Here is a 15,901-nt window from a genome sequence, read left to right as displayed (position 1 = left end):
AGAGTAAGGGGAAATTTTAGTGACTCTTGAGACGCATCTTAGTAAACATTTTCCAATGGTTATTTGCAATATTCATAACAAGGCCTATTAGAATACTTCTTGAAATATTCAGGTTTACAAACTCTCGCATTATTATCACTTGATTCTGCTCATATACTCATTTAACAAGTATTCTTAAACCTTCATTTTCACACACACTGTAACATATGATTGTGGGTTGCATATTGGATTATTACATTATTTATGTTCTTTTGTTAAAGGTAACAACTAAGGGATAGGGATAGTATATAATTTTCAAAAAAAAAAAGAAGAAAAAAAAAAGAGAAAAAAAATGATGATAATAAAAACGTAGATAAGTTTGGTTTCGTAGCCTCCCTAACTTAAGCAATTAAGTCCGAAGGGGTGTTTTAACACCTAATACCCTAAAGTCAACTGACTTGGGAGCTATTGGCCCAAAGCTTGTTACATGGGTTAAGGAGAAAAGCTTAAGGGAATCAAACATTGCACTATCTACGTATCAGTATCTGCAACCCGAGTTACTAAGCTCGTAGGGGTGTCTCAACACCTAATGCCCTAAGATCAACTGGTCTGGGAGTCATTAGCCGAAAGCTCGTTACATGGGTTAAAGATGCATTGTGTTTTAAGTATATGTATATATATATTGAAAAAAAATACCAAAAAAAAAAAGAGAAAAAGAAAAAAAAAAAAAAAAAAAAGATAATAATCCCAACCCAAGGAAGTTAACCTTAAACATTAGAACAGAATATTGTTTTCTTCCAATAAAAGCCCCATCATCTATGTTTTAATACATTGAGCACATAAAAAGGAAAGTTTAATAATATTTTGTTTAAGAGGTATTGAGCAGATATATAAAATTTAATGAGAGTTTGTTTATCTGGATAGATTAATGGAAGTTGAATGATGAATGCCTTGCTTTGTGAAATTTGCAAATAGTTTTTCTATTTTAACGCTTTGATTACTAGGGACTAGTAATAAGCTGGTTGGGGGGTGTGATTAGTACTTAAAAGTGCATTTTTATCAAGGTTTTATATCATTATTTTGCACTTGAAGTATCAATAACTCCTTAACTAAAGCATGTTTTATACTAACATATCTAATAATATAAGATACCTTTAATTTATGGTAAATGTTCATCTTAAATGCAGGCCTATCACATAAATGAAAGAATTGATTGATGAGTTGAAGTACTGCAATTGAAAGGACAAAGAGATGGGCAAACTTAGAAAAGAGATGATTGGTGTAGTCCAAACTTGAACACTGTTCGGTAATCGGGTGATATCTGGAGCTGCAGATCTTGGATTTAGGTCCATCTTATATGGATGGAAAGCTAAGACATAGGCCTACAACTTTCATGAGGAGTCCAAGATTTAATAAGGCCGTTTTCAAGTCCAAATTGTAGCAACAACGAAGAAGTCCGAATCTGTCCTGCAGCCCAGACACTGTTCAGTGTTCAGCCCATATCTCGAGTTCTAGAAGTCCAAATGATCTCAAATGTTTACCCTGGAAAGATGAGACAATTACCTAGAACTTTCATGATTGAAGTCTGTTCAAATTATGACGTTATCAATGACGTTTTTGGCAGACAAGAAGATAAGAATTGTCATCAAGTCAAGATGTGGCCACCCATTCATCAATTAGTCAACAAATCAATAGTTCCGAATTTTGGCCTATAAAAGGAGGCATTTGCCATGTATTTAGGCATCTTGGTGTTCAGATCAAGATCATGCTCTTGCTTTCTCTCTTTATATTTTGTAATGCTTAAGTTTTGCTTATATTAATTTCTTGCTTATGCTTTTCATTTCATTTCCTTGTTTATTTATGTTTCTTTCTTTCATTATGTTTAACTAAGTTAATTATGTCAAGGTGAAAAGGGTACACTAATGGTGTAAGAATAAGTATAATATAAACTTAACATGGACTTTAATGTTGGATACTAACATGCTTTATATTTGTTATCTTGTTCACTTTTAATACTTTGCTTGTTAAATGGTTAATCTAGATTTATGTTGTATAACACTTGGTACAACAAATACTTGGCACTTTCATAGCCCATACTGTATGGTATAACCGACAACTGAGCTATGAAAGGAACTTGATTTGTTGTTAACATAAGTTATAATCATGAATGCCTGACAACATTTACAAGTATTAGCATTATTCGAATAAGATAACTAATGTAATCATGTTAACAATTTATAATCTGATTGGAACCTCCTTTGTGTGTGGTTTCCAATTGAATAAAAAAGGTTTATACTATACTTGTTTGAAATACCATTAGTGGATCCTCTAACCTTGACATTTGTTGTTATCATTGTTTAATCCTTACGTTAATCTTCCATCTCAAAGTCCTCATCAACTTCTTCCTCTTCTTCTTCACTATTATTATTATTGTTGTTATTGTTGTTGTTGTATTATTGTTATCTATAATTTATACAATTAACCTCCCTGTGGTTCGACCCCGGTCTTGCCGGGTTATTTATTACTTCGACACTCCTGCACTTGGGAGAAGACATCAATCTTTTGGTCGTGTCAAGTTTTTGGCGCCGTTGCCGGGGAGGTAAATTCTTGTACAAATTATAGTATTTATTTTATTTTCTCTTTTCTCTTTTCTCTTTTCTTGTATCTAACTTTGTTTCTTTTGTTTTGTTTCTTTTTCTATTGTTTTTCTTTTCTTTCTTTTATTCTCTTCCTGCACGTGCATGAGAGTGTGGTCACGTACATTAAGTGGTAGACTTTGTAGGGTATCCTCATCATTTTCAGAAAATATGGCCGAAGAAGATAATCAGTCGCTTCATAATGAGAATAATGAGAATATTCGGGTTAGAACACTTAGAGACCACATGAATCCCACAAGAACAAGTGCACCCTCATGCATAGTTTTTCCCCCTGATGCATCTCATTTTAATTTTAAGCCAGGCATTATTCAACTTTTACCTTCTTTTCATGGTTTAGATTTAGAAAATCCATACTTGCATTTAAGGGAATTTGAGGAGGTTTGCAACACGTATAATGACTCAAATTGTAGCATGAACACCATTAGGTTAAAGCTTTTTCCTTTTTCACTAAAAGATAAAGCTAAAACATGGCTACAAAATTTGAGACCTGGATCCATTCGTGCTTGGGATGAAATGCAACAACAATTTTTAAAGAAGTTTTTTCCGTCCCACAGAACAAACTCTTTCAAAAGACAAATCATCACTTTCACTCAAAAACCAGGAGAAACATTTTACCAATGTTGGGATAGATATCGAGACTTGCTTAATACTTGCCCCCATCATGGTTTTGAAACATGGAGATTAGTTTCACATTTCTATGAAGGATTAACACCTAGAGATAGGCAAATGGTTGAATTGATGTGCAATGGAACTTTTGAGGATAAAGACCCTAATGAAGCGATGGAATACCTAGACTTGCTAGCTGAAAATGCGCAAAATTGGGACACTAGAGGAACTTATGAGGCACCAAGTAAAACCCAACCTCATACATCTAGTGGAGGTATGTACAACCTTAGGGAAGATCATGACCTCCAAGCCAAGTTTGCATCCTTAGCTAGAAAAGTCGAGGCACTAGAATTGAAAAAGAGTGGTCAATTAAAATCTGTTCAAGACATTGCGTGTCAAATCTGTGAAACCAACGAACATTCAACCAATGACTGTCCAACCTTGCCTTCTTTTAAAGAATGTCTCCATGAACAAGCCCACGCATTAAACAGTTTCCAAAGGCCCAATCATAACCCATACTCGCAAACATACAACCCTGGTTGGAGAAATCACCCAAATTTCAATTGGAAGAGTGAGAACAATAATGCTCAAACTTCACAGCCACCGTTTCAAGCACACCATAATTTTCAAAATTCTTCATGGATATGCACCTCCTTATGCTCCGCCTCCTAGAGGAAATCTTGAGGAAACATTGCATGCATTTATGGAAAAGCAAGAGGCAATTAACACTCAACTTGCTCAAAGCATGACAGATTTTAAAGATACTCTTGCAAAGTTCACATCTGCTCTCAGTTTCCAAGAGAAAGGTAAGTTTCCATCTCAACCACAACAAAATCCCAAGGGGCAGTACCATGCAAATGCAAGTAGTTCTGGAAGCCAACACATGGATCAAGCCAAATCAGTCATCATTCTTCGCAGTGGTAAGATTATTGAAAAACCCAGTCTTGAACCTTGTGAGAATGATGATGAGTCAATCTCTGAAGGTAAGGAAGGGGTTGAATCTGATCATTGCAAAGAAAAGACTGATTCTCCGCCAGCACTTCCATTTCTTCATGCCATGACCAAACAAAGGAAAGTTAATCACAACTCTGAAATCTTTGAAACTTTCAAACAGGTAAGGATCAATATACCTTTGTTGGATGCTATTAAACAGGTTCCTTCTTATGCTAAATTTTTGAAAGATCTGTGCACTGTGAAGAGAAAATTGAATGTGAAAAAGAAAGCCTTTTTAGCCGAACAAGTAAGTGCCATTCTTCAGAACAATAATGCATTGAAATATAAAGACCCTGGTTGTCCTACAATTTCTTGCTTTATTGGAGAACATAAAATTGAAAGAGCCTTACTTGATCTTGGAGCTAGTGTGAATTTACTTCCATATTCAGTTTTTCAAAGTCTCAATCTAGGTGAGTTAAAACCAACTTCTGTAACTCTTTTACTTGCCGATAGATCTGTAAAAGTGCCTAGAGGAATAGTTGAAGATGTGTTAGTACAAGTCGATAAGTTCATTTATCCTGTGGATTTTATTGTCTTGGACACAAAACCTGTTGAAGCATGTAATTCATTTCCTGTTATTTTAGGACGTCCGTTTCTTGCAACTTCTAATGCATTGATTAATTGTAGGAATGGACTGATGAAGCTATCATTTGGGAACATGACATTGGAGATGAATATTTTCAATATTTGCAAGCAACCTGGAGATGATAATGATTTACAAGAAGTAGATTCTATTGAAGAATTAGTTTATGATCAACTTGAATCTACTTTGAGTAAAATTGAATTGGATGAATCTGAAGATTTGCAAATGATTTATTCTCAGGAAGAAATCACGGATGAAAAAGACACCGAAAATGTTGATGCGGATCTTTTGTCAAAAGTAACAACAGATTCGACATCCGACATTACACCAATCGATGATTACTTTCCTGACAAATCCTTACTTTCTCTGAGTTCAATGCCTTGGTTTGCTAAAAATATCAATTTTCTTGCTACAGGTGATTTGCCAACTCATTGGAGTACCGAAGACAAAGGTAAGTTTTTGAACGAAGTGAAGAAATTTTATTGGGATGACCCCTACTTATTCGAATATTGTCCTGATCAAATATTTCGAAGATGCATTCCTGACAATGAGGTAAGTAATGTCATTAAACTTTGTCATTCTGAAGCATGTGGGAGTCATTTCTCGTCAAAAAAGACAGCTGCAAAAATTTTACAAAATGGATTTTATTGGCCCACCATGTTCAAGGACACACATGCATTCTGCAAAACTTGTGAAAATTGTCAAAAAGTTGATTCTGGTCAAAAAGTTTTGCTTTATAATTCTCAACTCCATTTATGTCCTGGAAAGCTAAGATCAAGATGGAGCGGTCCATTTATTGAGAAACATGTGTATCCTTATGGGGCCTTTGATATTGAGAATCCAAAGAATGACAATGTTTCTAAGGGAAATGGACATCGTTTGAAACCTTACTTTGATAATTTTCCTAGTGAAAATGAATCCATTGGTTTGAATGATCCTATAGATAAAGGTTGATTATTTTGTTTTTCTCACATTGTTTTGTGTTTCTTTTTGGTGTGAATTTTGTTTTGTTAGTCTCTCTCACCCCGGTCAAATGGCGGATAACGGTACTCCGTGACTTCAGTCGGTTCTTTCAGTTTCCCATAATAACTGATATCTGTATATTTGTGCAATTCTTTGCTCTTTCTCCCTTCTTTGACTCTCTTCTCCAATTCTCATTTGAAAATGGACACCACTCTTGAAAAATTGAAAAAGTACTTTCCCGCTCTGCCTCAGAATGCGATTACAAAAATTTACAGTGCTAGGTGTGCAAGATTAAGGTTGTTAATGAATCATGGAATTCCTGAAGATATTTGTTGGCTGATTGAAGCAAAGGTCCGATTATCAGGTGAGTCCTCTAATTCTTTCATTTCACACATGCCTGGAACAGGTAAAAGCACTTTTGCAAAGAAACGTCGTGCAAAACGACTGAAAGTCTGTCACCGATGTGCCAGATGGACTTGTAATGCAACATGTCGTTCTTTAGGAATGGTATCTATAAATCGTGAAGATAAAATACAATTCATTAAGGATGGCCTGAGTAAGGGGTCTTTAGATAATCTTCTATTAACCCTTGAGACGCATCCTAGTGGAGATGTGCATCGTGCTATTCATGATTTATGGCCACAATTCCATAAAGAACATGATCGACTTAGTCTTGGGAATCTGACTAAAAAAGACCCTGTTTGCCAGTTTTTAAGAAAACTGGATGGGAAGCCTATCCCCGACCCATAGAGGGCGTTTAAGCCGTTCTTGGACGTAAAACCAAGGGAAGATGTGAGCCACAATCACAACTACCTGTACATACACATGCTTTTCAAAATAAATAAATAAATAAATACATAAAGAGAGAGAGAGAGTGTGAGACTCCAGCTGGCCTATATCTAGGTGATATGATTGCATTTTCAAATCCTCATCTATAAAATCTTCTCTTCCTTCCCCTCATTTCTACTCAACCCTTACATTAGACAGATATAGAAGTGTGTAGAAATGGCAAGTCCCTCAAGTTATCACATAAAAAATATTTGTGTTTTCGGTGGATCCAGTCCTGGGAAGGAAATAGCTTTTTTGGAAGCAGCAAATCATCTTGGTCAGGTACTAGCTGAGAAAAAGATTCATTTAGTGTATGGGGGAGGCAGCCTTGGGTTAATGGGGGGTGTGGCAATAGCTGCATTTTTAGGAGGTAGTCAAGTTTTGGGGGTCGTCCCCGAAGCTTTAACAAAAGGGGACATCATTGGAAGAACAATTGGAGAGGAACTACAGGTCTCCACAATGTCTGATCGATTGAATGCAATGTTTAACCATGCTGATGCCTTCATTGCCTTACCAGGTGGTTTGGGCACATTGGAAGAGATCTTTCATATTTCCTTTTGGGCCCAACTTCACATTCACCATAAACCTATAGGTTTGCTCAATGTTAATGGTTTTTATGATAATTTGTTGTCTTTTCTTGATCAAGCTGTGGAACAGGAATTTCTAACATCTTCGGCACGACAAATCATAATCTCTGCTGCTACTGCTGAACAATTGATCGACAAACTACAATCTTTCACCCCTGTAATTGATCCTTCCATGAGTCGCATAAATTGGTCAACTACAGAAAGCCGTAAAAAGCTTAGATTGGATTTGAGCCTTCGTTTGTGAATCCTTGTGTCTTTTGGTTTTATTATTAGCATATTATTTTGTTTTGTTATTTCTTATATTTGTTTAAGTGTGTTTCAGGTTTGTCAGTGTTCGTTATTTCAGGTGATGTCTTCTATACTCTATCTTTCTATCTTATGACATTGAGGACAATGTCTTGTTCTGGTTGGGGGGAGAGGGTAGTAGTTGACATTAAAAAAAAAAAAAAACTAACTTACTAACTGTTTTTGCTATTATTAAAACCATTTGACAAAACTGTTATTACTAGGATGGCAGAGTAAGGGGAAATTTTAGTGACTCTTGAGACGCATCTTAGTAAACATTTTCCAATGGTTATTTGCAATATTCATAACAAGGCCTATTAGAATACTTCTTGAAATATTCAGGTTTACAAACTCTCGCATTATTATCACTTGATTCTGCTCATATACTCATTTAACAAGTATTCTTAAACCTTCATTTTCACACACACTGTAACATATGATTGTGGGTTGCATATTGGATTATTACATTATTTATGTTCTTTTGTTAAAGGTAACAACTAAGGGATAGGGATAGTATATAATTTTCAAAAAAAAAAAGAAGAAAAAAAAAAGAGAAAAAAAATGATGATAATAAAAACGTAGATAAGTTTGGTTTCGTAGCCTCCCTAACTTAAGCAATTAAGTCCGAAGGGGTGTTTTAACACCTAATACCCTAAAGTCAACTGACTTGGGAGTTATTGGCCCAAAGCTTGTTACATGGGTTAAGGAGAAAAGCTTAAGGGAATCAAACATTGCACTATCTACGTATCAGTATCTGCAACCCGAGTTACTAAGCTCGTAGGGGTGTCTCAACACCTAATGCCCTAAGATCAACTGGTCTGGGAGTCATTAGCCGAAAGCTCGTTACATGGGTTAAAGATGCATTGTGTTTTAAGTATATGTATATATATATTGAAAAAAAATACCAAAAAAAAAAAGAGAAAAAGAAAAAAAAAAAAAAAGATAATAATCCCAACCCAAGGAAGTTAACCTTAAACATTAGAACAGAATATTGTTTTCTTCCAATAAAAGCCCCATCATCTATGTTTTAATACATTGAGCACATAAAAAGGAAAGTTTAATAATATTTTGTTTAAGAGGTATTGAGCAGATATATAAAATTTAATGAGAGTTTGTTTATCTGGATAAATTAATGGAAGTTGAATGATGAATGCCTTGCTTTGTGAAATTTGCAAATAGTTTTTCTATTTTAACGCTTTGATTACTAGGGACTAGTAATAAGCTGGTTGGGGGGTGTGATTAGTACTTAAAAGTGCATTTTTATCAAGGTTTTATATCATTATTTTGCACTTGAAGTATCAATAACTCCTTAACTAAAGCATGTTTTATACTAACATATCTAATAATATAAGATACCTTTAATTTATGGTAAATGTTCATTTTAAATGCAGGCCTATCACATAAATGAAAGAATTGATTGATGAGTTGAAGTACTGCAATTGAAAGGACAAAGAGATGGGCAAACTTAGAAAAGAGATGATTGGTGTAGTCCAAACTTGAACACTGTTCGGTAATCGGGTGATATCTGGAGCTGTAGATCTTGGATTTAGGTCCATCTTATATGGATGCAAAGATAAGACATAGGCCTACAACTTTCATGAGGAGTCCAAGATTTAATAAGGCCGTTTTCAAGTCCAAATTGTAGCAACAACGAAGAAGTCCGAATCTGTCCTGCAGCCCAGACACTGTTCAGTGTTCAGCCCATATCTCGAGTTCTAGAAGTCCAAATGATCTCAAATGTTTACCCTGGAAAGATGAGACAATTACCTAGAACTTTCATGATTGAAGTCTGTTCAAATTATGACGTTATCAATGACGTTTTTGGCAGACAAGAAGATAAGAATTGTCATCAAGTCAAGATGTGGCCACCCATTCATCAATTAGTCAACAAATCAATAGTTCCGAATTTTGGCCTATAAAAGGAGGCATTTGCCATGTATTTAGGCATCTTGGTGTTCAGATCAAGATCATGCTCTTGCTTTCTCTCTTTATATTTTGTAATGCTTAAGTTTTGCTTATATTAATTTCTTGCTTATGCTTTTCATTTCATTTCCTTGTTTATTTATGTTTCTTTCTTTCATTATGTTTAACTAAGTTAATTATGTCAAGGTGAAAAGGGTACACTAATGGTGTAAGAATAAGTATAATATAAACTTAACATGGACTTTAATGTTGGATACTAACATGCTTTATATTTGTTATCTTGTTCACTTTTAATACTTTGCTTGTTAAATGGTTAATCTAGATTTATGTTGTATAACACTTGGTACAACAAATACTTGGCACTTTCATAGCCCATACTGTATGGTATAACCGACAACTGAGCTATGAAAGGAACTTGATTTGTTGTTAACATAAGTTATAATCATGAATGCCTGACAACATTTACAAGTATTAGCATTATTCGAATAAGATAACTAATGTAATCATGTTAACAATTTATAATCTGATTGGAACCTCCTTTGTGTGTGGTTTCCAATTGAATAAAAAAGGTTTATACTATACTTGTTTGAAATACCATTAGTGGATCCTCTAACCTTGACATTTGTTGTTATCATTGTTTAATCCTTACGTTAATCTTCCATCTCAAAGTCCTCATCAACTTCTTCCTCTTCTTCTTCACTATTATTATTATTGTTGTTATTGTTGTTGTTGTATTATTGTTATCTATAATTTATACAATTAACCTCCCTGTGGTTCGACCCCGGTCTTGCCGGGTTATTTATTACTTCGACACTCCTGCACTTGGGAGAAGACATCAATCTTTTGGTCGTGTCAAAGGCAAAGATATTTTTTTAGTGTTCACTTAAGTGATAGGGATAACAATTGTTTTGAAGAAAGAATGAGTGGCTTTTGGTTATGGGTTGAGGCTAGAAAAGAAAGGTTATTGATGGATTGTTGATGAGGTTAAAGGAAACGTTAGTAGTCCACTAGAGGAGAGGTTGGTTGGTGGGTCTGTTGGTGTGATTGTCTTGAGAAGTGAGAGGGGTTGTCAGTGGGTGAGGAGGAGAAAGGTAAGCACAACTGTAATGGTGATTTTGTCATGGAGATTGTGGTAGATGAAGGCTGAGGGTCTGTTATAGGTGGTGCTAGGTTGATTTTGGTTTGGCTTTGATTTTGACAATGAAAACACAAAGGAGATGGGAGATAGGGATGGTTTTTAGCTCACTGTGGAAGAGGAAGATTTTTGGGTCCTATGTTTATAGGTGAAAATATAGAAGATTATGTTGAGTTGGTTCTTTTCTTGTTTTTCAATGGTGTGTAGGCTTATAGAAAATGTACAGTGAGGGAGACCTGATAGGTAGAGAGATAATGTGAGAGAGTTTTTGTATTTTTTTCCTTTTTTTTTTTTTTTTTTTTGCCTCCTTCCTCTTTTGTGTGAGATTCCTTTACTATTTATAAGTAAAAATTTTTGTTTTTTTCCCTTTAATTGTTTAGTCCCTAAGCAACCTAAATATACTTTAGTTTTTTTTTTTTTCACTTTTGGTCCCCTTGTCCTGTTATTATATATATACTTTAGTTTTCTTATTTTGTTGTATTTTGATTTTTTTAAAAAGGCAATGTCAACATCAACTCGATGAGAAAAATTAATCAATAATTTTTAAAATTGCACGTTAAAAGTTGAACACGTTGAAAATAAATTTTTGAATTCTAAATTCTTTTGAGAAGACACTGAAAATGCTAAAAATGACACAAATATATCAAAAACATATTTTTTTTATTTTGTTTTGTATTTTGAAAATGTTTAGAAAAACAAGGGGTCAAAATTGGGTTATGACAGTTGCCCCCCTCTTCATAATGCTTACGACAAAAGGTCTCTTAAAAGAATTTAGATAATAAGCTTATAAAGAAGAAAAGATAACAGGTTGTGGATTTATCAAATCAAGAAATGGTCAATCCTTCTGAAAGTGTCTGAAGTGAGGGCTTGAAAGCGCACTCAAAAGAAAAGAGATAGGGCTAGAAAGTACATTATCTAGTAGGTGAGGGCTGGAAAGCGCACTCAAAAGGAAAATGATAAGGTATGTCTAAATTATGCTTAGGAGATAATATATGCATGTCTAAATTCATTTTATGTCAAGTATCTTCCCCTCATAGCATTTTCTAATACAGGTCATCCAAGATGGAGAAATATTGACAAGTTCTCACTCGAAGGCACTTCCCTACCGTTGGCATGCCTTATAAGCATATTGAAACCTTAACAGGCGCCTTGTCAATATTTCCCCATCTTGAATGAATAAGGCCTTCTCGGTTAATTCTTATTCTCAAGTGAAGCTTAAAATAGTACAAGAAAAATATTGAGATCACTTCAATAATATAAGCCTCGCATATCGAAGCCTCAACATACGCCTTGTTTTTTACTTTTCTCTTAAGGTTGAACAAGTATCTACATAGAATTAAATGAATTTTTGAATTTAAAAAAAGACAGTAGAAATTTAATTATGATGCATGTGTAATCTCTAACCTCTCGAATGGATACATCCATCTATACTAAACCAGATCTCCAACTTTTACCTCAAACAGTAAATGTATTGATAGATTCTCTATTAAGTCGAAGAATGATGAAGGGAATATCATTTCAATTTCGCAGGTTGTCTAAGCGATATTCGTTTCATGCCTCTTCATATGTTGTGTATGCAACTTGTTGGATCATATATCTCTAAAAAAGTGACTGATCTTTATGAATGCATCTTGTATCCCTTTTAGCAATAAATCCTAGTAAGCTAGTGGAATGAGTGTTTGCATAAACACGTGTCTATCATGACTCTTCATTCTATACAATATACAATCCTTCAAATTCACCAATCTAGATATGTTTGAAGCATGTCCATCAAGAAAACACAAACTTTTAAGTCATTGGTAAACAAGTAATTATGCATTCTTGTCTAAGACGAAGTTGGTTGTGGGCTTTGCGACCCGTGACCCATCATAAACTAACTTCATATTTTTACAGTGACAAAACAAAAGTATATTCATTTTAGCCTTCATGTTGTCCTTTGTCTTCCCTTTCACATTCATAACCGTGTTAAGAATGTTTTCAAACATGTTCTTTTTAATGAGCATGACATCAAGATTATAGCAGAGGAGATTGGTCTTCTAATAAGGAAGCTCCCAAAAAATACTTCGCTTTATCCAATTATGAGTCACACCAAAACTAGGAAACTTCTACTTACCGGATTAAAAACCAAATGCAAAGTCATTGTATTGCGACATCACATCATACAATTCTTCACCTAATTATAACGATAGTACAACATCCCTTTCAACTCTATCAATAAAGAAGTCATTTATGTTCTTTCTATACTTGTGATCCGTTGGCAAGAACCACTGATGGCAAAAAAAAAATGTTTTACCATTATTTGTTAACGTAAAGGCCTTCTTATTTTCCATATAGTATGGACATGTTGATTTTCCATGTATGCTACAACCAGAAACCATTCCATAGGATAGAAAATTATTAATAGTCCACATCAAAGTTGTCTTCATCGAAAAATTTTGTTTCCTCAAGACATCGTAAGTCAAAGTCCTGAATGACCATAATTGCTTCAACTCATCAATCAATGGTCAAATACAAACATCTATATTCTGACTCAGACTATTAGATATGGGTATAATCATAGATAAAAACATGAACTTCGGCCTCATACACATCCCTAGTGGCAAGTTGTAAGTTGTGAGTATCGTCGGCCAACAAAAATAAGGACCAGCAAATAACCCGAATAGATTGAATCTATTGGTATATAACCCAAGACGTATGTTCCTTGATTCCATTGAAAAATAAGGATGCACCTTATTCAAATTTTTCCAGACTTCACCATCGGATGGGTGCACCATGACTCCATCCACCACATCATGTTAATGATTTCATGTCATATGCTTGGTAGTATTTGGAGATGTGAATAACCTTTGCAGTCTAGAAGTGATTGGTAAGTATCTAAGTTTTCTATGTGCAACAAGAGTTCTTCCTCTGCCAGTTCTGATTTTATAATAAGAGTTCTTCCCCTACCAGTTCTGATTTTATAACGAGTATGCACACATGTTCTACACTCAGTCAACTCTGTATTTTCAAGGTAGTACAGCATACAGAAGTTTGAACACATGTCAATTTTCTAGTATACTAGGTCGAGGGGTTTCATCGTGGATTTAGTGGCATAAAAGTTATCTTTCAACCTATTCCCTTTAGGTAAAATGCTTCTCGTTTATTTAACAATTCTGTCATGACCGGCCTCACTCGGCCCATAATCGGACTTGATGGTGAACAATTATGCAACGGCTAATAATTTACTGTGATTTGTGCACCCATTCTATAATGGTTCATCAGAATCTTTTAGAAGATCAAAAAACCTGGTCGTGTCCGTATTTGGTTATTCATCTACAATTGAACATTCACCTGCATAAACCTTATTCATTCCCATTCTATCCATAATCATATTCCTATAAGGATTACTATTGTCATCTACAACTCCATATATGTTGCTAAAACTAGAAGCTAACCCAATCATCATTTCTAGAATGGTCTTGTAAGAAACATATGTTTCTCCTTATACAAACCAATACAGGTATTTCTCTATCAACTCTTTTTGCAGATGATGCATTGTTATAACATTTGGATCGAGAAACTTTTTATTTTTACACCTCTTACATAGATATATAATACCGCCTCCACTAATATTTTTCATATTAGTTAGTGCGTAATTAATAAAACTCTCAAACTCATTACAATAATTTATCCGACGTAACTTCTCGAATGAGTCTTGATACATCCATAAACGATCATCCATTACTTATACCAAACCTATATAGAATATTGATGATAACATGTATTAATTAATTATGTCAATTAAATAAATTAGCTAACATTAGTTTAACTCATACTTATTCCATCTATTTTAATAGTACTCTTAAATCATTATCAATTGTCTACATAAATTCAAATTCCTATACATTTACCAATATTTTCAACTCAACAATAATATTGACAAGATATAAAACGAACCCATTAAATAAGCCATTATTTATTTCATTACAGAACACTTAATTCACAAATTCAAAATTAATTTCATCAAATTACAAACAAATACAGTTTTTCAAAATCTCAAACAGACCCTAGCATATACAAATCATATATTCATACAATAAATTTATATGGAAAAAAGCTATAAAACAAGTAAACACATAAATAAACTACATATACTACAAAAATATGCAATAAGAATTAACATTTTAAAATTGAGTTCAAATAAAAAATGGGTACTTTTTTTTTACTTGATGTGGGGAATCCTTAAAAAAATTGAATTAGAATATGGATGATGATAGATTGAGAGTTGAGGTGGTTAGATTTATGGTTAGAGGTTGATTTGTGATAAAATATAGGGGTTTTGATGTTTGTTGTAGAGCTAATGGAAGAGGAAGAAGAAATGGGGAAGAGGAAGAGGGGAATCATTTGTTAGGTCATAACTTAAATATTACCGATGGATTTACGGGCGGATTTCACCAACGGTTTCTTTTCGTCGGTAATTTTGCCTGTATATATGACATGTCATTTTTAATTCCTTCCTTTTTCACTATAATTCTATCGGTATATACTGAGAGAATATTTTCGTCGGTATTTACCGATAGATACAGCAAGAGACTATTCTGTCGGTAAAGTTCATCGCAATCTATAGACAGAGATTTTCTATCAGTATGTCTGTTTGTATTTGCTAATTTTTTGGTAGTGTACTTCTTGTCAACAAACTCATCTAAATGTGAGGTAGGATGTCATTTCAGCCTTCTAACATTAGGACCCCTTCGAACTGACCCCTCACATAAATTAGCAATCATGGCATCTTGTCTTTCCATTCTATCAAAATTCTCACCAAACCTCACATTCATCCTCTCAATTTGTTGTTACATAGCCCATAACATAAACAATGGGTTCTCCTTATCCTTCATAATTGATGATCCATCTTTGGAAGAAATTGTTGAAAACCGAGATTTCACATTAGTAGTAAAACAAAAATGTATCTTTGCATGCTTACACTTAATATGATGTCACTCCACTCGTGTTTCACTCAATTCCATCTTTTCATGAAATTGTGCTCACATTTTTTCCTTTTACCTCTTGTTCTCTCCTCTTCATTTCTAAAACTAAAAATACCTAAGAGGAGTTGATTAAGCTGATTTAGGATGTTTGGGTTAAAAAATTACAAATCTGCTAGATTGGACCTTCGTGTACTATTTGGGCCGTATATAAAGCTACAGGTGGATTTTTGCTACAATTCTAGTTGAGATGGAGACTAGACATCTCAATATATCCATCCATATATGGTAAGATCAATAACTTATCTAAACGAGAGAGAACAATGTGCTTGAAGTCAAGCTTGAAATCTATAAACAAACAAGGAAAGTAAGAAAATGATTGTTTTCAATATGATTTATGG

The sequence above is a fragment of the Populus trichocarpa genome, chromosome 1 (genome assembly GCF_000002775.5).
Source record: "Populus trichocarpa isolate Nisqually-1 chromosome 1, P.trichocarpa_v4.1, whole genome shotgun sequence".
Lineage (NCBI taxonomy): Eukaryota > Viridiplantae > Streptophyta > Magnoliopsida > Malpighiales > Salicaceae > Populus > Populus trichocarpa.
Note: the sequence above shows the minus strand (reverse complement) of the source record.